Genomic DNA, 22,572 nt, shown 5'->3' on the forward strand with positions numbered 1-22,572 from the left:
AAAGGAGGTCTTGAACAGACTAGACAAGATGACTGGAAGAAGTATGGTTCCTAAAAGAAAATCTGGGAATAGGATAAAGTAAGAGTGGAATTGAAGGCAGAAACCTCGGCCAAAACCCCAATGAGAATCACACAGAGCTGCCACCTAAGAGTAGCCAAAAAGACACATGAACTAACATACTTAGAAAATTACCAAAAGCCTAATGCGAACTAACAAAACCTAGCAATTTACTGTCTACAAAGTACACAAAAGAACTTGAAGTTTGACCTAAAGATATAAATCAAGAAGCAACACCTAAAGTATAAAACCGCTAAAGGAACTTAGAAGATAAGAGAGATGTAAATATAGAATTGATTTACAAGTCTAATCAAAGAACTAATAACGATAAAACACAAATGTAAAACCTACATTGAAGAATTATGAAAGTCAAACTTACCAAATGTTGAGCAGAGAAGACATAAAAGACCCAAATTATTGTATATGAAAATTAGTTTAATCCCCACAAGCTAACATAAACATAAGCATATGTACTGTGAGTGACGAATACACTCTTGAAAACTTATCACAGATCTTCTGGTCAAAAGGACAATACCTAATGTAGGAGCATAGATAGCCCATTGTGTAGCTTCAAAATAACACACAACCTAATGTAGAGGTACAGTAAGAGGTGGAAGTGCCATAGCAAGAATGTTTCACTCAGTAATTACATCCTTCCTCTCAAAAAAACTGTAACATGAAAGGAAGAAATTGTTGGCTGAACATAAGACAAACTCCTTGTTTCTTGCAGATGTCACTGACTCTGAGACCTAGGGACTCATGTCAGAATCACTGCCTACCATCACAGGAACTACATCATCTGCTACATTAAATATTAAATTCATAATAACATATGAGTATTCAGGAAACAGAAATACTTCCAAACAAACAAGTGGAAACAATTGAAATCAAACACAAGTGGTTAAAATCTGAAGTTGAAGCTGATACAAGTTTGTGGGTGAAGCACAATCAAATTTCTGTAATCACATGAAGAGTGAGATAAATCACACACCATTAAACTGTAATGCCACTTCCAAAAGTGAGGATTATTCTAAAATAATAGAGGGAGCTAGCTGCACTAATATGGAGAGCACAATACCGACTGGGGAAGATAGGCATGATCACAAAATGTTTTGAAATGGTATAAAATTGATGGACTGGTGTGCTGTTAGATAAAACTTTTAGCAGTGCTTATAGAGCAGTCCAGGATCAAGATAGTTTTGAGTGACTGGAGATAAGACCATTTCAGAAATCATCTCACTGTATTAATGAGAAGCATATCTGAGGAGAAATCCCATGATTCATATTAATTGTTACACATTTACATTTCATTGTTTAAAAGGATAACAGGTTCATTAACTACTTAACTGATACGCTTATATCTCATTTTTTGACAAGATATAAAGACTACTAACTAATTAGCTAAGAACAGGAAATACTGGACTAGCCTGACGGAGAGATACATCCAACGAGGGATGACTGTAATTTAGATATATAGATAGAACTAATTAACTGAACAATGCATATTTTATAAAAAAAAGCATCACTATAACTGCTTATGTTTATTAAACGCTAACTGACAGATCTAACGCTTCAACAAGTTTTCCTTTACAATCGTTATTTAATGTGTTCAAAATGTAACAACAGATGTAGTATTACCTTCACTTCCATGAGCAATAAAAGATTGATTAGTTCCTCCAAAACAAGAGTGAATTAAACAGAAACCTTGGGAGATTCCTTGAAATTTTCTAATTAATATTTTGTCTTCCAAGTCCCACAGATGAAGACCCTAAAGTAAGAAAACCAAAACAAAAGTTAAATAGCTTTGACTGATACATATGTATTTAAACTTTTACTAAAGATTCACTTGTGTCTTTCACGAGAGGTCGCCCTACAGTGACAATGAGAAAGTAAATGTCATTGAAATGTAACGTAGACTTTGTACCTCGGTGCCACAAGTGGAAATGCTAAAAAAGAAATACAAAATCTTTTGTGCATCAAGTAGTCTTCGGAAGTGTATGCATGTGTGCATATACAACTTTGTTGCTTGCACTTCAACACAAGTATTTCATTCACATTAAAATAAATGGTGACTACATTAATCAAATATTATTATTTAAGATATGTACCATCTATATAATCTATATTATATAAACAAAAAGTACTAGTAACAGTAACCTACAAACAGGAAAATAATCTAAAAGTTGTTAACAAGCTGGTTTAATTTCAAATTGTTTAATCATGTTTTGAAATATAATTTAAAAATTAGTTTGTAAACTTCAGGGAAAGGGTTTACAAAATCTCTTTCACAATTTCAAAACTAAAGCTTCAACTATTAGTTCAATTGCTAACACAGTGTGTGAGTACTGTTAGCATCAGTAAAACCCAAAAAAACTCAGGGTATTTCAAAGTTGTTTCCTTAACAAACTCAACTCTGGTGGTGTAAAACTTTAAACCAAATTTCTTACCTGAGCACCAACATTCAGCAAGGCCAGTCGTCCTGTGTCATCACAAGTAAAAGACCTAATTTCATGGTCCTCTTCAATTCTACATAAACCAAAGAATGAATTATATTCAATATGTAACTCATTTTCCTAATTATAGCCTAACATATAATATCTACAATACCAATGCTGTTTTTTTCATTTGTTTACCAATTACATGTTTACACAAGTATATAAGTATATACAAGAGTAACAGCACTCAAATTTCCAACTTTCAGATCAACTTGGTTGGTTGATTTAGTTTTATAGCACAAGGTCGCTAGGCTATCTGCACCAAACATCCAGTAAAAAAGTAAAATTAAAGTATATTCAGTAAAATTCATAAAAGGAAATTAAGGTAAAACAAAACAAAGTTTAAAAAAACAAATAGTATAAAACCAATGTTTACATCTAGTCTACAGCAGTAAGAGAAAAACTACAGTAATACAAGTTGTAAAGGACTTTCTGTAGCATAACTTGCCAGGAAGACTAACAGGTAAGTATAAAAACCACCATCAGCCACCTGAAGTTGGCCTTTCCAGTTATTTGATGTTATGAACATTTTCAAAAAAGTAATGTAATAAAAGTTTTAAAGACATGTAGCAACATTTTAATAATAACTCACCAGGATGACTAACGGGTAGTTCAAACAGCAGCATTAGTCACCTGAAGTTGGCCTTTCCAGTCCTGGTTTTGAGTTATTTAATGTTATGGTCATTTTCTAATTTCAAATCGAACTAGATCAGTGATTCTCAACCTGTGTGCCGCAAGAAACCGGCAGGTGTGCCACAGTGTTTTTGAAACACATTCAACTTTCTCGGGATTTTACAAGCAAGTCAAACACATCAGTTAATAAAAGCTACTATAGAGACACTCTGAAACCTTCCAAAACATTTGATGGTTTTCATTGAATTTGAACACTGAGAAGTTCATACTTAAATTTCATTCTTGACTGCAACAGTTCGACTGTTAGTTTAAATGTGGTGCAACAAATGCTTCGTACGTCAAAAATGATGCATCAAACAATCAAACTGCTTTCTGGTACTGGTTCTCATTCTCATGTAAGCTACAGCTGCTACGCTTGTAGGTAGGAATTTTATATCAACTGTAGAACTTCGTGCTTATCTCATATGAATTAGCTTTATCATTTATCCAAGGAAAAATATTCAAGTAAGTCTGGTGCTGCAAAGGAGAATGTGTTGAATCAAAAGCAAGGAATCAAAGGAAAGTACAAAAACGAATACATCAAATATGGTTTTATCGTTTTGGAATCTGAAAATTCTCAATTACCATTCTGCCTACTCTGCAATGCAGCTTTATCAAACAAGGCCCTTGTTCCTAACAAACTTAACAAACTAAACATGGAAACAAAACATTCAGCTGTGAAGGATAAACCAAAGGAATACTTCGAGAATCTCCTGGCTAAACAACAAGAACAATCAAGGAAGCTTCTGAACTACATGAAGCTGCCCAAAAAATGATTGATTGCAAGTTATAAGGATGCTCAATTGTTGGCAAAATGTAAGAGAGTGCATATGGGGGCTGAATCAGTCATTGCACCAGCATTAGCAATCATTGTTGAAACTATACTTGGAATGGATGCCGCCAAAAAAGTTAAGCAAGTTCCACTGTTCAATGATACAATTTTGCACAGAATTGTAGACTTGTCTACGGATTTGAAGGATTAAGCTTGCGAACACTTCGAAAGACCTAAAGATGAATTGTCTCTGCTATGGTCTCTTCAAGTTGATGAATCTACTGACGTAAGTGGAAAAGCTCAAGTTCTGGCTTTTGTTTGATTCATAAAGATGGAAAAATCAAAACGAATATTATTTTGCAAAGATTTAAAACGTACAGCGAAAGGCCAAGACATTTTCAAATTGGTGAATGAAAATATTTAATCTTGAAATTACATTGGAATAACTGTGTCAGCATTTTCCCCAATGGCTGTCCTTCAATGTAATGAAAAAAAGAAGGGATTCATCACTCTGGTGCACCAACAAAATCCAAACATTAGGATTGTTCACTGCATGATTCACAAAAAGGCGCACGCCTCCAAATCTTTGCCAAAAGATTTGCAGTCTGTTATGAATCAACTTATTCAAGTGGTGAATTTCAACAAGTCTCGGCCACTTCAATCTAAACTTTTCTCTCTTCTCTGTGAGGCGATGGATTCAGACTACAAAAAGCTACTGTATCACACTGAACTTCAATGGCTTTCAGAAGGAAAGGTGTTAAAGCATCTTGTCCAACTAAAAACTGAAGTAATTTCTTTCTTGGAGGTTGAGGAAGCAGGTTTTGAATTTCCTTTTCATAATGAGGTCTGGTGGCTGAAGGTTCAATTTCTCTCTGACTTGTTTCACAAATTAAGTTCTCTGAACTTAAGTCTCCAAGGACCATCTGAAAACATTATTACTGCAACGTCCAAACTGAAAGCCTTCGATGAAAAGGTGACGCTGTGGAAGAATAAGACCTCAAAGGAGTCCTTGTTTTCCTTCTATTAACTAACGTCCGTCAAAGTAGAAAATTGTCCCTCAAATTTTGAACACATTAGCGACCTACAGTCTGCACTAAAACATTACTTCCTGTCACTTGCTGTTGACGAATATAACTGGGTGACCTATCCATTCAGAATCAACAAGACAACAAATATTACAACTGAGGAGGAAGAACAGCTCATTGATTTATGAAATGACAAATTTTATCAGTCATTGTTTCCTGAAAAGAGCTTGGATGAGTTTTGGATCTCAATTAAAAATTCATATTCTGCAATCAGTTCAAAAGCAGTTGAAGTTCTGCTTTCATTTGCATCTTTGTGGTTTTGCAAAATTGGATTTTCAGCATTGACTGAAATTAAAGCCAGAAAGAGAGAGAGGCTTCTTACAGTCGAAGATGAAATGCAAGCTTGTTTGTCTACATTAGAGCCTCCCTTCAATTTGATTTGCTCTCGGAAGCAGGCACAAGCGTCACATTGAAAAAATATGTAAAATATATGATTTATTCTGCTATACCACAAAATCATACCACTCCCGGCCAAAGCAAGCGATAGTATTGTCAATGTGCAGATGACATTAATATCGCTTGCTTTGGCCCTGAGTTTCATTCTAAGGCTTTTTAAGTTAACTCTTATGTGTTACATGTATCTAAACGTGATGCACAATAACATTAATATCACTTGCTTTAGCTGTGATTTTCATTCTAAGGCTTTTATCTCTTGCCGTATAACGTGTACCTAAAAATCATTAAGGCTTTCCAGAAGTGGCGTGAAAATTTTCAGATTGTCGTAGTGTGTCGCCAGTCAGAACTTTGATTCTTAAAAGGGAATTGCACTAAAAAAAGTTTAATGTATAAATTAAAAGATTTAAATGGCATTAAAAAAATTAATGACCTTTAAAAAACTAAAAACTTTACCAAGGTGGACAATGTCACCATCACTAATAACACTGTCTAACATTATGGACAAACACTGGGACAGACATTTTTAAAATGGTTCCATCGTTTAGTCGCAACAATGGCAAGAAAGTAAAATGTGGCTTACTGTGATCTGAGTGTTACACAAACTACACACTGGTGCATCAGTTCCACATAATAGAAAATGATGAGTTAAAAAACTGTGACCAATGTGTAGTCTAGTTGGAACAATATCTTCTTTTTGATCTTCACTGAAGCAAGACGGCCAAAGTCCAATAAAGGGTTTTATTTGGAAAAGCTTGTTTTACATTGCTAACTCAAGTTGATTGCTAGCTGGCATGAAACTGAGCCTTGAATGTAGGACCATAGTTGATGAATGGAACAGGCATAGTGGTGATAGTGCCAGAGCAGAAAGATTTAGCTGCAGTGTCAGCGAGCTCATTCTTGCGAATACCAACACGGCCTGGTATCCAGACTGGATAGAAGTAGATGTTAAAGAGAAATAGGCCAGTTGGTTTTGAATATTGGCAAGAACAGGGTGTGAACTAACATGAAGCAATTCCAGGGCCAGTAGAGAACTAACTAAGTGAGTCATTATAAATAGTGCAATTTGAGTACTGCTTAGCTTCTATGTGATCCAGGGCAAGAGAAATGGCATATAGTTCAACAGTGGACACAGAAGCTGTAGAGGGGATTCTGCATGCAAACACTGAATCACAACAAATCATGGCAGAGTCCAGACAGTCATCTGATTTCAAACCATCTGTATAAATAGGAATGGAAGGATGTTCAGCAAATAAAAGACGGTACTTCCAATTGGGAGTATCTGCTTTTCTCAGATGACTTAAAAAAAAAAAAGGTCACATTTGGGGACTGTAAGAAGCCATGGTGGGTTGGGCTGACCAATGAATAGAGCAATGTTATCCAAGAACAGACCCAATTCATCTAGCTGCACCTAGACATGAAGGCCAAAAACAGCAATGGCAGATTGTCTGTTCTGAAAAAGTATGGCCCACCGAGGAAGGAAAACACATCCCCAGGTGGGATGCTTTGGTAAGGAGCGAAGTTTCGAAGAATACAGTAAAGATAGTTGCAAATGGCAAAGGTGCAGAGAAGGTTCACAAGATTCTACATATAAGCTCTGAACTGGGGAGGTGCAGAAAGCCCCAGTGCAGAGTCAAGTCCTTGATGATGAATGGGGTCCAGCATCTTTAGGCGGAGGGTCTGGCAGAGCCATAGACCATTGATCCATAGTCGAAGTTTCGGAATAAGAGCACGATATACCTTTAACATAGAACATCGATCAGCTCCCAACTGGTTATAGAGAGGACACGGAGGATGTTCAGTGCTCTTGTGCATTTGACCCGTAGCTGCTTTAACTGTGGTATAAAGGTCAGCTTACGGTCAAAGATAAGCCCCAAGAACTTGGTCTCAGAGATCACTGGCAGAGAAACTTCATCAATACGGAGTTCAGGATCAGGGTGAATACCCCATTGGCAGCAAAAGTACATGCAAACGATTTTAGAGAGAGAGAAATTAAAGCCATTTGCCGTGGTCCACTTCAGTACACAATTGAGGGCAGTTTGTAGTTGCCGCTCATTATATCTCATTTTTGACGACTGACACGAGATGTAAAAGTCGCTCGATTATAGAGCCCGCTTGCAACAGTGAGAGGGACTTGTTCAGTGATGGCATTAATCTTTATAAAGAAAAGTGTGACACTCAAAATAGAGTGTCTCATGTACAAGAATCACTAAACAACGTCTCAACATGGAGTAACAAGTGGAGAGTAGTGTTAAATCCAACTAAAACACAAGCAATCACCTTCTACAGGAAATTAAAAAAACAAAGAAAAAATCTAGGAAAAATAAAATTATCACTCGGAAATACGACCATTAACATGAGCAAAAACATCACATTCCTTGGCATCACTTTCGACACAAAACTAAGATGGAAAAAACATGTTAACAATATACACTCATCAATTAGAAAACGGATTTCACACCTAATGACTCTAACCAGTAGACAATCGAAATGTTCACCAAACACCATTATCCAAATATACAAGGCTTACATCCGTCCACTAATAGAGTATGGATGTCAAGTAACATACAATATGTCAAACAATACACTCCAGAAAATCCAAGTTCAACAGAACAGAATACTAAGATCTGCATTCAGTCTACTGTCATTCACGCCAGTAAATTATATACATCAAATCAGTAACTTACCAACACTAAGAAATAGACTAACGGAAACATCACACAAATATTATCTAAAAGCAGAAAACAGAAACAAACTAACAGCATCACTACACAAATTATCAAGTGCACCAACAAAATACATTTTACCTTACAACATATTTCAAGAATCACAAATTACACAACAAAGTATCTAAAGAACTAGACTCATGTTAATAATATGTATTCTCTTTTTCAGATATCGGGCACAGGACAGGCAAAACTTTCGCGCCTGTCCTGTGAAAGTGGTTTTCTCGGGGCACTCTCGCTTCCCCACAGCAAAAAAACTTAGGCATTGATTTTAGATCCCAGCACAGGCAACTTTATTGCCAGACCCTGAGTCGGGTCGTTTGAGTTCATGTTCATATTTACTTTAACTTCTGCCTTCGACGGACCTGGCCGTTCTCTCTGGTGCTGCCTTTGCCTCGGTCTAGGATAACATTAGTAATGACCTCCCTCACCCAAAAAAAAAGAGTCAAAAATTATTTAATAAATAAATAAATAAAACTAAACCTAATAATCTTTCACGAAGGGGACTAAGAGGAACCACAATGTTCCTGAACACCCCAGTTGAGAGAGAATTCTTACGATTTCTCTCTCTAAACTAAACCCCCCCACGTTAGGGTTGCGCTTATGCTCAAAATAGAGCCCTGAGGGACCCCAAGTTCCTGTAGAAAAGAACGGGAAAGTGTCGAACCCACACGAACTTGGAATCTCCTGTCCATTAAAAATTTTTTTACAAATATGATTAAATGGCCATGTGACCCATATATATGGAGGTCTCACAAAATGCCATACTCCATGTTGTGTCATAAGCCTTCTTAATGTCAACAACTATTAATACAAGGTGTTGTCATTCGAGAAAGGCTTCTATGATTGATGTTTCAAGTCGAATTAGGTGGAGTGCTGTTGTCCGAACCCACACTGAGTGGGCAAGAGGAGGTTGTTTGATTTGAGGAGCCAAACAAGATGAGCATTAATCATCCTCTCTGAGGTCTTACAGTGATAGCTCGTCAAGTTCTGCGAGAGCAGTGAAAGAGGGCCAGTTTGCCTGATCCAGCTTCCACTGGGGCACACGGATAGGGTGGCATCGACCATGGCCAGTCTCTCTCAAACGTATAGGAAAACGATTACTGCCTAGTGGAGTATTGTCAAATCTCCATGAATGGGAGAATAAAGAAGGGGAGCAAACCGAGAGATCAATAGCAGTAAAGAATTCACTAGGTGCATAAACATAAGTGGAAGAATCAGTATTGAAAAGATAAAGATTGTGATTACAGAGCATACACTCTATGGATCAAACTCTCCTATCAATATCAGCACTTTCCCAGTGGGGATGATGTCCATTAACGTTCCCCGAGATTAAAAAGAGAGATGGCAACTGTTCAATGAGAGCATCAAGGTATGATTGATCATGGGTCTCTCCAAGCGACAAGTAGAGAGAATAAACAGTGATAGTATGACCTAAGGAAACACGGATGGGTGCGGCCTTCAAGGGTGTGTTGAGTGACAAAGACAGGGTAGGCACATGCTGATCAACCAAGAGTGCCACCTCCATGTACTCATTCATCACACAGCCTGTCATTTCTGTACAGAGAAAACTGCCTAAAGATGACTGCATCAGCAGGTTTCAGAAATGTTTCCTGTAAGGAAAGACATACAGGATGGTAGGAAGCTATCAGAGTTTTGATGTCATCCAGATTAGAATGTAAATCCATTGTATCAAGGTGGCCATTTTTAATGACGGGTAGGCAAAGTGGCTGGAGAATCCTTCTGTTTACGACCACATCTTTTCCCTTACTGTCCTTATTCGGAGGAGGTCTATTGACCTCCATGGATCCTGCCCTGGGTCGATTGGGCAGGTCTTTGTTGTTGGAAGAGGATTCCAGTGACTGAGGACACGAATTATTGTTTTGCATCTTGGGGTAGGAGAAAAAGATGTATCTGAAGAAATGCCTGTATTTGAAACCAAAGGATGTGGATCTTGGGGTTTGTTGGAATGAAAGGGAGGAACAGAGATGGGTGTAGAAGTTGATTCATCAACCTTTTTAACCATGGAGATCAAAAGGTTGTCATTTGTTTTGAAAACGATTCTCCTGGAGGCACAGAGAGATCTGTCTGCATTCCCACTGTAGTTGTGGAACGAAGTGCAGCAGTATATGTCCAAGATGAGGTGGCAGATAGCATTTTCCGAGCCACAGGATAACTAATGTTATGAGTCCTTTTCAAATGTTGCACCTCTTTTTCCTCCAACCATTTAGGGCAAGAACGAAAGTAGGAGGGGTGAGAACCATTGCAGTTGACACAATGAGGGTCCGTTTCACACTCGTAGGCATTGTGGTCCTTGCCACCACAATGAGCACATGTCAGGGAACCACAACATGACGTCTTTGAGTGGCTGAACCTTTGACATTGGAAACATTGGAGAGGGTTTGGAATGTACAGCTGTACCCTGCAATTTAGATAACCTGCCTTCATGGTGGCGGGTGCACATGGTGATGTAAATGTTAAAACGAGGATATTTGTTGGCAGTGTAACTCCATCTTTACAAGTGGAGATGCACCTCACTGCAGAATCTCCTTGAGTGGAGAAACCAGCAAGAATCTCTGACTCGGGAACATTCTTCAAATCCCTCTCAACAATAACTCTTCGTGATGAATTCAAGGTAGCATGGGGTGTAACCTCAATAGGTATATCCCCAATTGCCTTTGAATTCAAGTGAAGTTCATTGTGTTGAGATGTGGATGTTTCAACCAATATGTCTCCAGATCAAAGCTTCTTTACTGACTTTGGAGAGCCAGCAAGTCCCTCTAGTCCCTTCTGAATAAAAAAGGGGGACATTTGTCCTAAAGGTGTTTCTCAAAGAGAATGTAATTTTAGAAAATGAGGTACACATGTTGAAGAGTTCTGCCCAGAATCTTCAAGATATGATCGTTTACCTATGAACTTTATATGCAAAAACGGCTCGTTCTTCTATGTAAAATATTTTCTCAACCCAAACGAGCCGTTTTTGCATATAAATTTCTCAACAAGTGGGTTTCTCGACATCACTGATTATTACCTATGAACTATTTTTTCACTATTTTATTTAAATTTTTCGTAGGAGGATCCATAGGAAAAAAAAGAAAATTTCGGTACCCACTGACCCCACGAGGAGATGCACTACAATGTCATGCAAGGACATTGCAGCAACACCAGGATTTCGTGAGCACTATACCCAAACACCAGCATCAGACACAATGTCCACAACGACCGAAGTGAACTTTCAACACTGGTACTTGGTTGACTCTAGCCCATGTGGACCAGCCGAGTGACCCAAGGAGGGCCACCCAAAGGTTGCCTGTCTACAGGAATTCAAGGCCAAAGTGGTGTGTTAGGGTTGGACCCCTCAACCACCAGGATCCTCTCCTCCCACAGTAGGTAACGAGAAGAAACAGAACTTTCCATGGGAGGTCCCTCACCACGTACAGGAATTCACACCGAGGGGCATGTGAAAGAACCACTATTGAAAAGAGTAAGGTTGTGATCAGAGAGCATATGCTCTATGGAGCAACCCCTCCCAACAATATCAGCATTCCCCAGAGGAGATGATGTCCATGAAAGTCCCCAGGATTAAAAAAGAGATGACAACTGTTAGAACAAACAGTAATGGTACAACCCAAGGAAACACAGATGGCTATGGCTTGCAAGGGTATGTTGAGCAGAAAAGACAGGGTGGGCACATGCTGATCAACCAATAGTGCCACCCCTCCATGCACTCATCCATCACACAGCCTGTCATTTTTGTACAAATAAAACTGCCAAAAGGTGACTGTATTGGCAGATTTCAGAAATGATTCTTGTGAGGAAAGACATACAGGATGGTAAAAAGCAATCAGTGCTTTGATGTCATCCAGATTAGCATGTAAACCTCGACAGTTCCATTGTATCAAGGTGGCCATTTTAATTATGTGTAGGTGAATTGGGCAGAGAGCCCTTATGTTTAGAACCATATCTTTTTCTTTGCTGTCTTTATTTGAAAGATGTCTATCGACCTCCATGGATCTTACCTTGGATCAATTGGGTAGGTCTTTGCTGTTGGAAGAGGATACCATGGAATGAGGACATAAACGAATGATTATTTTGCATCTTGGGGTGGGAGAAGATATACCCAAGGAAATGCCCATACCTGGAAGTAAAGGAAGTGGATCTTGGGGTTTGATGGAATGTGTGTTAGGGACAGAGATTGATGTTGAAGCTGATTCATCAACATTTTTAACCATGAAAGTCAAAGGACTTTACATGTGGTTTAAGAACAATTCTTTCAGAGGCACAGAGAGATCTGTCTGCACTCCCACTGTTGTAGTTGAACAAAGTGCAGCAGCGTACATCCGAGATAAAGTGGTGAACAGCAATTTTCAAGCCTCGGGGTAAGTAATGTTTTGAATCATTTTCAAATACTGCACCAACCATTTAAGGCAAGAATGAAAGTAGGATGGGTGAGAAATATTGCAGTTGATGTAATGAGGGTCTGTTTCACACTCATGAGCATCGTGGTCCTTGCCACTGCAATAAGAACACGTCAAAGAACTACGACATAATGTCTTTGAGTGACTGAATTGCTGACACTGGAAACATCTGAGAAGGTTTGGAATGTATAGCCGTACCCTGCAAATAAGATAACCTGCCTTGATGGTGGAAGATGGGCATGGTGATGTAAATGTCAGAAATGAGGACATTGGTTGGCATCATAATTCCATCTTTGTGGGTGGAGAAAACACCAAGAATCTCTGACTCGGGGATATTCTTCAAATCCCTCTCAACAATAATTCCTCACGATGAATTCAAAGTAGCATGAGACATAACCTCAATAGGTATATCCCCATTCACCTTTGAATGCAAGAAGAGTTCACTGTGTTGAGATGTGGATGTTTCCACCAATATGTCACCAGAGCATATGACTTTGGAGAGCCAGCATGTCCCTCTAGTCCCATCTGAATGAAAAAGGGAGATATCTGCCCTGAAAGTTTGTCTGAAAGAGAATGTAGTATAATAAAATGAAGTACATGTGTTACAAATGTTAAAGATTGTTGCCCAGAATCTTCAAGATGTGGTCGTTTACCTATGAACTGTTTTTTCACTATTTTGTTTAAGTTTTTATTTGCAGGATTGACAATAAAAAGAACATTTCAGTGCCAACTGATCCCACACACCATGGAAGCCCTATGAGGGGATGCACTACAATGTCAAATACCAGCATCAGATACAATGTCCACAACACCTGTTGAGAACATCCAATATTAGTACTTGGTTGACCCTAGCCTAAGTGGACCAGCCGAATGAACCTAGGGGGAACACCCCATGGCTCGCAGTCTACAGGAATTCAAGGCCAAAGTGGTGTTAGGGTTGGACCCCTCAACCACCAGGATCGTCTCCTCCCCTTCACGGGTCACCAAGCATGGGTGGATGTTTAGATCCCAGAAGAGGTAAATTGAAAGAAAAGAACCTTCCTGGGAGGTCCCCTCACCATGTACAGGAATCCACACTAAGGGGCAGATCAGCTCGGTAAATGGTTCCTTTAAGCTACACCTTTGTTTGATTAACAACAAGATACACTTTAACTACAGTACAAACACTGAGCTTTCTTACTAAGTACACTAATAACAAATTATACCATTTAATAAACTAACTTATTAAAATAAACTGGTTACTTAAAACACAAAGATGGATTGTATAACATTAAAAAAAGTATTTTGATGACATAAACAATGATATTTAATATTTAAAATAACTTACATATTAAAATCTGTGAGTTCATCAAAGTTGTAACCTCTAATTCTATAATGTGTGTCCGAAGCTAGCACAGTCTTCCCATCATTACGGTACCATAAACTCTGCACTCTAACACCTTCCCACGAGTCCAATACATTTCCATCTAAATCCTTTATTGTGAAATAAATTGTAAATCATAAAGTTGTGAAATAACTTAAGTACATCTACACAAAGCATCCTGTAAAAAATAGATACCAGGATACAGTTACATGTTATCACATAAAACAGTCATAAACTTTGTAATAAAGTTCCAACAAATACGATAAAAAGAGTCTTTTATGGAGAGAGATGTAAAAATCACCATCCATAAGTCAAAATTAAATTCATATACAAAACCTCAAGCATTTAAAGACTTAGTTACATCACAACTTACACTTGTATTGTAAAAAGTCAAACAAATCAGTAAATGTTTTCACAGTAGCTAGGAATCTATGAGAAAGAATGAAGAGAAAGTGTGTATATTTCACAAAACTGTTCCTTCTGATAGTCTGGAGTACATTTCACTCACACAACTCTTTACCAAAACTTAGTGCATTAAGTTCTGCTCACGTCACTGTCTACCAGTTCTTTTTTAGTGTGTACTATTCACATATCACTCTTCACCAATACATGCCAAACACGCATCACTCTTTATTCTTATGGTAATATGTTTACAAATTATTTTTGTATGTGCCAAACATATCACTGTTCACCAATCCTTACTGTTTGTTAACTAATTAAGACCTGAAAGCCTGTGATTTAAGCACATTGAACGAAACCTTTGGACAAAGCACCTTACACATTGAAAGAACTGCCCCTTTGTTCCTCCAGTAACAAATTTCTTGCCGTCTTTATGCCAGGCACACATTGTAAGAGAGTCCTCTGGAGAGTTGGTCATCTTGACTCGTTAGGTTACCAGTCTGAAACAAGAAATACACTAGTTCATCCCTCAATTAATTATTAAAAGAACACATCTAAGCATAGATTTTAGTGAGTCATGTGGAACGTGGGATGTAGCACTGTTTAAAACAAGATGTTTGTGATGTCAGCATACTAAGTGTACAGTTTTGTAAACATTAGGAACTCAAGTTAATAATACTGACAGGCTAGAATGTCAATATTATTATTACCTATCCTACTAAAGTACTGGTGATTTAAGGTTAACAAAAATATGCTTCATTGAATCTTAATTTGATTAATGTGAGTTCATAATTTTTGTCATTTATAACTTAGGTCATTATTATTTCTCTTACTTTAAGAGTAATTTGGGTAAATCATTTTTGTACATACAAGTCATATATGTTTCATTGTAAAAGTTTATTGTTTGTTTTTGAATTTCGCACAAAGCTACATGAGGGCTATCTGTTCTAGCCATCTCTAATTCTGCAGTGTAAAACTAGAGGGAAGGCAGCTAGTCATCACTACCCACTGTCAACTCTCTTGGGCTACTCTTTTACCAATGAACAATGAGATTGAATGCCACATTACAACACCCCCACTGCAGAAAGGGTGAGCACATTTGGTGAGATGGGGATTCGAACCTGCAACCCTTGGATTAGGAGTCGAATGCTTTAACCCACCTGGCCATACCGGACCAAAAGTTCATTGACAAAAGTGAAAAGTTTTGGCTTGTTTTGAATCTTACAGAAAGATACATGAGGGCTATTTGTAACAGCCATCCAGTAGTGACATACTGTAGAGAAGGCAGCACCATCCACCACCAACTCTTAGTATTTTTTTTTGGTGATCATACTTATTTTAGATTTACTTCTGCTCATTTATCACTTTCTTAACCTCTATTTGCTTTCAGTTTCTCATTTTTAAAAATTTCAAGTCACTCCAATTTTTATTTTGAAATTGTTTTGGTTTAAATACTAGAAACAGTTTAAGTATTTGACTCTGATGGCATTTGTACCTTATAACGTAACCTGCAACCCTCAGACTACTAGTCAAGCATCCCTAACAACCTGTCCAAGCCAAGTCCCATGTTTTTAAGTGTAAAAAATGTAAGATTTTTAGCAGTGAAATTGTATGATAACCGAAATCATTCTTTTTTGTTTTTGTATATCAATTGAAGGTACTTATATTATTTTTTTGCATATCTTCAAATAATTTGAAAACTATGAAGAAGCTAATAATGATAGCAGATTAAAATGGCTCTGCCCTACTGCATCTGGTAGACTTCCATGAAACAAACAATTACCAGAGTCACTCTCTACCTCTTGTAGTGGAGTTAATCAGGATTTAACAAATAGTATGAAATTGTTAAGCCACATGCTAGTGATAATGTGGTATGTGTATTTGTGTACCACTTAAAAATTGGTTTTGTTCACTCATATGCAACTTCTATTTGTGTATTTATGTTTTAATATGTGCTTTTAAATAATTTCCCAAAGTTGTTTATGTTGCATATTTTGAACTGTAATGTTTTTAATTAATAAAAGATGAAAGATTTTAACAGAATTTAGTTGTCGAGCAAAACTATCATAAGAAATAATTCATAGCATCTCAGGGAATTAATATCTTATACTTCATGGAAAGTCCATCACATTTATAAGAATTAACCTTTCACACAGGATAAGTCAAAGTGCATATGTCACAACCTTTACAGAATTACATTCAAAACTTAAATTATTTTATGATCAATGTATACAAATAAACATGGCATCAAAATGTAGTTAGTAAACCAAATTTTAATATTACTCAAGTTTCACATTCTTAATTTTATAATGAAATACTTAACAAAATCCTTAACCCTCCCTAGTATAAAAAACTGACATTTGCTCTCTGGGTCTTTCCTCTTATCTAACTTATTTATCACCTCTCTCAGAAATACAGAATTTAATGTAAGTTACCATTATAACAAAATTATTATTCAGGCCAAAGTATAAATTTTATACCCTCTAATCGTATTTAGTTTCAGAGCCATAAAGTAGAATATCAGATCCCTCATGTCATGTCCACATGTAGCATATTCTTTTTCACAAATTGCCAGAAGCTCTCCCTAATGTTTAATACTATATTATTTATAATTAACAGACATATTAAAAATAAAGTACCATACTTCATTGTTTTCTGTACAGAGAATTGTCTATTTATTTTCTAGTTCACACTTCAATCTTATAGAAAACACATCAGTGAGCATAACTGAATTTTTAATGGTTCTAATCACATAGAAAAACTGGAAAAATTATGACAGCTATAGGACATTGTTTGCTTTTTATGTATTATTGTTATTATTATTCTATGTTCTTAGGTATAATGTTTAATTTAAAGTAAAATTATTGCAGTAATACCATTAGTATTAAAAGTATGGCTAAGTTTCATTAATATACCCAGGTATGTACAATATTTCTTGTTTTTACCTGTGCATTCTTTATCTTATTAGGTTAAAATACATACAGAAAAAAGAAACAATAAAAAGTTTCCCCTAATTTGCTCTCGAGTCACCTGTATGTTACATACTTCAACAGGGTAACATCTGTAGTTTTATTTATAACATTTAGTGGCAGGATTTTTAAATACACAAGGTTCAAAAAGCAATAAAACAACTAAGTTTAATTAGATGTCTACTGTTTACAAGCTTTAATCTATTTATGATAAACAATTGTGGTTTCCTATTGCAACTTGCAGCCATTCCAGAAAGAAAAAATGGTAAATTAGAATTATTTTCTAATTATTTGATGGTGGTTACAAGGTTGGTCAAATCAACCAATCCTGTAGAGAGTTATAGTAAAAAACATAACATTTTTTTCTGTAAAACAAAAAGATTTGATATTTATTGAGGAGGTTTTTAGAATTATACAAAGGAAATTTGAAAATCTTCAGATGCAGAGATGTATTGTTAATTTTAACATTAAAAATCACCTTGCACTTGCAATGGTCAACAATCTGACACCATATAATTAGAGACAAGGTTTTTGTAAAAGTACTTGACTAATACAATTAGTAGCCTAAACAACCCCTTCTGGGCTATGACTACAGTTTACAAAATACTGGTTTAAAAGTACCATAAAACTACAACATGAGATCCTCACCTCAACATGCCACACCCACAAGTCTGGACAATTGTCTCGACCACAGGCTATAAGATAGATATCATCAGGACTCCAAGAAAGGTATGAAAGTCCATAACAATGACCTTCCAAGGTTCTACTGTGCCTCAGCTCCAATGTCTCCTAAGAAACATTATTAAACTGTTAGAGATTTACAAATGGTTTTAAAGAAGAGCACATTTTTCTCTAGTTTAGATTTTTAATAGATCCAAGGTATTTTCAATAACACTATTATTATTTATAATAATCAGTAACACATAGAAATCTCATCATATTTTAAATGACCTTTTACTCAACTTGAAAATTTTTTACATTTAAAACCAAATACTGGGTTATAAACTGGAAAATGCAAATAAAAAATCACACGTTCAATTACATATTTTATTTTCTAGAAAGCCCTAAAAAAATAAAAAAAGTTAATTGTAAATATATATTTTTTACTATTACTAACATTTAAGGTAGTATTATAAAACCATCACGTTAAGAATCAAATATAAACAAATTATCGACAATAAAAATAACTTTCAAACAATAAGCTTTTATTTTCTCTAATACTTAGCTGAAAGTTTATCTTTCAGACATATGCACAAAACTACCTAAGGGTTATCCACATTAATTATCCTCAACCTTGACCTGATATACTAAATGGAAAGAAGCTAATCCACTGCATTCACTGCCAACTGTTGGGATATCCCTAATCAAATGGTGAGATCTGACTATCACTTTTATAACGCATTCACAGTCCCAGAGTGCATAATGTAATTCATTAGCAACAAGAAGCAAACCATGGACCCTCAGATCCACAGACCACTGCATTAATCAATAGAATAAACTCAGCTTCTTTTCTTAAGAAATATTAAGAAACTGAAATAGACTACTCACAGGATCAACATCCCAAATAATAACTGTGCTGTCTTTAGAACCTGTAGCTAGTTTCTGGCCATCATTAGAGAACCTGCAGAACCAGACTTCTTCAGAATGATCATTGAGAACTTGGACAGTGTCATAAGGAAGTTGTTCTCTGAAATTAAATAAACTGGATTACAACTGAAGTACAACAAAATTATTATCAAAAGAAAAACCATTATAACAGCATGGACAAAAATATGCTACAAAACAATACTGTTTTCTAAATATTTAGTTTTCTGTTATAATAAACATATGTATGACTGCCTAACTTTTTTATAATTATCTACAGATTTTCAACAATAATATACACTTACGTGACTCCATAATTGTATGTTATTACCAACACAGTTTTCAGTTATAATACACACTTATGAGTGACTAACTTTATTTAATTATCTAAACAGTTTTCAGCTATAATTAATAGGCACATGACTGTCTAATCTATGTAATTATCTACACAGTTTTCCAGCTTACTTTGTACATAAGTGATCAACAAACAGTGTCTCGTTCTCCAAGCTGTTTGTTGAACTTATATTGTGATAGAGGCAGCGATCTGTTTGCAGCTCAAGAGCTTGTGAAAGTAGTGTTTGAAGCCTCCTTGGAGGTAACATCACAACTGGAGGGAAAAAACCTATAGGAAGAAAATAATTTTATCAATTTTACTGAACTTTCCACCCCTTAACATTACAAAACAAACAAAAAATGTTGAGGCAATAATATAGCATAATTGTTTGCAGTTTTCTCTATGAAAAAGTAAAATAAAATAAACATGGCAACAAGTAAGTTCAGACCAAATGATGATGACAAAGTTTTATCTTGGGGTTTGCTGAATTTACAGTTGTTACTATAAAAATGGCATTATCCTCTAGTGAGCTGAACAGAAGTAAACAGTGTTCTTTAAGAAACACCCCCTTCCTAGACTTATGAAAAATAAAGTTTTAAGACAGTTATTCGTGGGATAATACTTATTTCTGGATGTTTCATCTCTAACACTGAAACACGAGGAAGTCTATTATCCTACAAATAGCTGTCTTAAAACTTTGACATTTTTCAATAGTAAACAATACTTAAAAATCTGCAAAACTAACTACACTGCATGTCTTTGTTATCATATACTTTACAGCATAGATGTTACATGATATTTATGATACTTCTAAAAAGAACAGCATTTCACAAGATGCCTGACAAATTTTGTTTAACAATATTATTCCACTGTAAAAAATGATTAAATTTAACAATATTTATGCACAACATTGTTTACACAATCCAAAGCAATAAGATACCATAATATATCTTAGTTTTTGGAGTTCTTTAAATATTTAATAACATTCACCTTGTAACTTTTCCATGAGTTTCTGTCTGGAGATCAAACCTTTCCCATCCCATCGAGACATTCCTCGCAACTCTTCACCCGTACTGCACATCATGTAGCTAAGAATAAAATTCACCTTACAGTAGCAGAGGGATTATAAAATATAACATTGCAAACCCCCCAAAAAATGAAACTTTAAAACTGATACATTTAAACAAAATTAGTAATGACAGTATGTATCAAGCCTTGATAAAAATATATAAACAAAACTATAATTCATATTAAAGATTTGTAAATTATTGGATGGAAGTTTAACAGCCTCATTAAGAATGTCTCTATGTTGAATTTTATTCAATAGATAATGAGACAGAGATTAACCCTATCTGCCCTTTACTATGCATGTCACAACCTACATTAAAAACTTGATTAAATTACATTTTATAACAATCACTATGATATATATTCATAACATTTTAACAGTACAAGTTATAAGGTCTTACATTTACAAGGCAATATTTAAAAAAAATTTCTGAATTTCACCTGGTGTAAGGAATGTGACATTTTTTTCTATTGGCATTCTATGTTCTCAGATTTATTCCCCACCCCTCCAATAATTACAAAATATAACAAATTACTACAAAATCTTCATCACTCAGACAAACCCTAATTTTGTATAGCTCTTAATTTTGTTTTATTCCAAAGGCATCAAAAGGAAAATCAGACCCCTCCTGCCACACCCATCTGTAAAATCCCATCTTTCAGGATTTGTTAACTCACTCACTATGGGTTCAGTCCCAGGAGGGCTAACCTCAAACTCACTTTGTGTTTGTTATAGTTTTAAAACTATAATTTTTTTATACATAAAGTATCTTCACAAAATTTTGCATACTATCAGTAAACATCACAAGCTTTAGTAAACCAAATATCAAATGTTTTATGTTTTAGGAATATTTAAGTAATAATTTACTTGTACATTTCTTTCTTTTAAAATGTTGACAATTCAACATGCAAAATAATTTCAATTGAATATTAAAGATTTCTTTATCCATCAGAAAATTGTTAAATTTCACAAGTAAAATCTTCATAACCTTCACATAATTAACAATCACTTTCTTCTTAGAAAAAAATTAGGAACTAGATATAAATTACTCTTTCATAGACTGTTAGAGCAGAGTATTCATGATCAAACTTAACTGATGGATGGCAAATGCCTATTGTAGAAATACAAATGTGGAGAATGATTGGGAAAACAAAGTAGAATCATCAATAAACACAGCCAAATTTGGAAGACAAACATTAAAGAATGATCTTACATTACAACAATCACTAAACAGAGATTCTGGATTAAAGGTGAGTAACCTATATATGTAAAAAATGGCTCGTTTTGGTTGGGAAAATTTTTATGTAACAACAAATTATATTTTTCTCTACATGTGAATTTTCTCATCATCACTGATTAAGGTGAGTAACCTGTGGCTACCATTGGTTCAACCCACAGGAAGTCTCTCTACCAAACAGAAACAAGGATAAATCAACCAATAATGACACACTCTCTAAATACTAAAAGAAAAACTGACTACACCATACACACACTAACCTAGAGACAAGACTTTTGAAAAGTCATCCTCTGCAATTGTGCTTGTATAACAGGAAGTTGCCATCCATTCAACAAAGTTTCATTGGATAAACACTAAGCTTTTATCATTCTAGAATAATCATACATTATAGCAAGTAACCAAAAATGTTTTTTCTAAATAGCTTAAATCTCATAACATTATACATTTATTCATATTTACTACTTTTGTAACTACTTGCTTGTCTTAATTTGCTAAGCCTTGTGAAATTTCATGTGTGGGATGCAATTTTTTTTTTTAATTTTATATATTCATTTTGAAATAACAAAATACATTACTCTATCAATATTTCAAAATTCCACTGTAGTTTATACTAAACTGTATTTAAGTAAAAAAAATACTGTTTTTGAGGCAATATTTTCCTTTACCACATCGTTTGGGAAGTTCTAACCTTCTACAAACTGAGTAAATCAACAGTGGAACATTCTGAGCTTTCAATTGGATATTCACAAATTATAAAGAAAAGTAGGGGTACTTAAGTATCTCCAAAACTGGAAAGAGGTAGGTAGGGCCACCGTGTTTGAGTCACTATTTGTAGTGATATCTCAGCAAATAGAATAAATAGGAGGTTCTCATTTTATATTCTAGTTTTTCAATATCAGTAATTTGAAGTTGTAATTTGTAAGAAGCTATAGACTATATATTTGGACATCACAAACATCTAAACTGAACCAAAGCTATATTCAATATATCATGTAACAA

The 22,572-nt window shown here is 35.5% G+C and overlaps 1 pseudogene across 1 annotated transcript in view; it reads right to left on the reverse strand.

Moving 5' to 3' along the window:
• Positions 1–1,666: 1,666 nt before the first annotated feature.
• LOC143227534 (WD repeat-containing protein 26-like) overlaps positions 1,667–22,572 on the reverse strand; it is a 52,398-nt pseudogene continuing 31,492 nt past the window's right edge. Inside the window, exons 5-12 of the transcript XR_013015010.1 lie at positions 20,258–20,355; positions 19,399–19,555; positions 18,898–19,036; positions 17,998–18,138; positions 14,760–14,880; positions 13,946–14,091; positions 2,505–2,583; positions 1,667–1,825 (exon numbers count right to left, since the gene is read on the reverse strand). The product of XR_013015010.1 is annotated as a WD repeat-containing protein 26-like (transcript). The remainder of the gene's footprint in view (positions 1,826–2,504; positions 2,584–13,945; positions 14,092–14,759; positions 14,881–17,997; positions 18,139–18,897; positions 19,037–19,398; positions 19,556–20,257; positions 20,356–22,572) is intronic.

Source organism: Tachypleus tridentatus, chromosome 9 (genome assembly GCF_004210375.1).
Source record: "Tachypleus tridentatus isolate NWPU-2018 chromosome 9, ASM421037v1, whole genome shotgun sequence".
Lineage (NCBI taxonomy): Eukaryota > Metazoa > Arthropoda > Merostomata > Xiphosura > Limulidae > Tachypleus > Tachypleus tridentatus.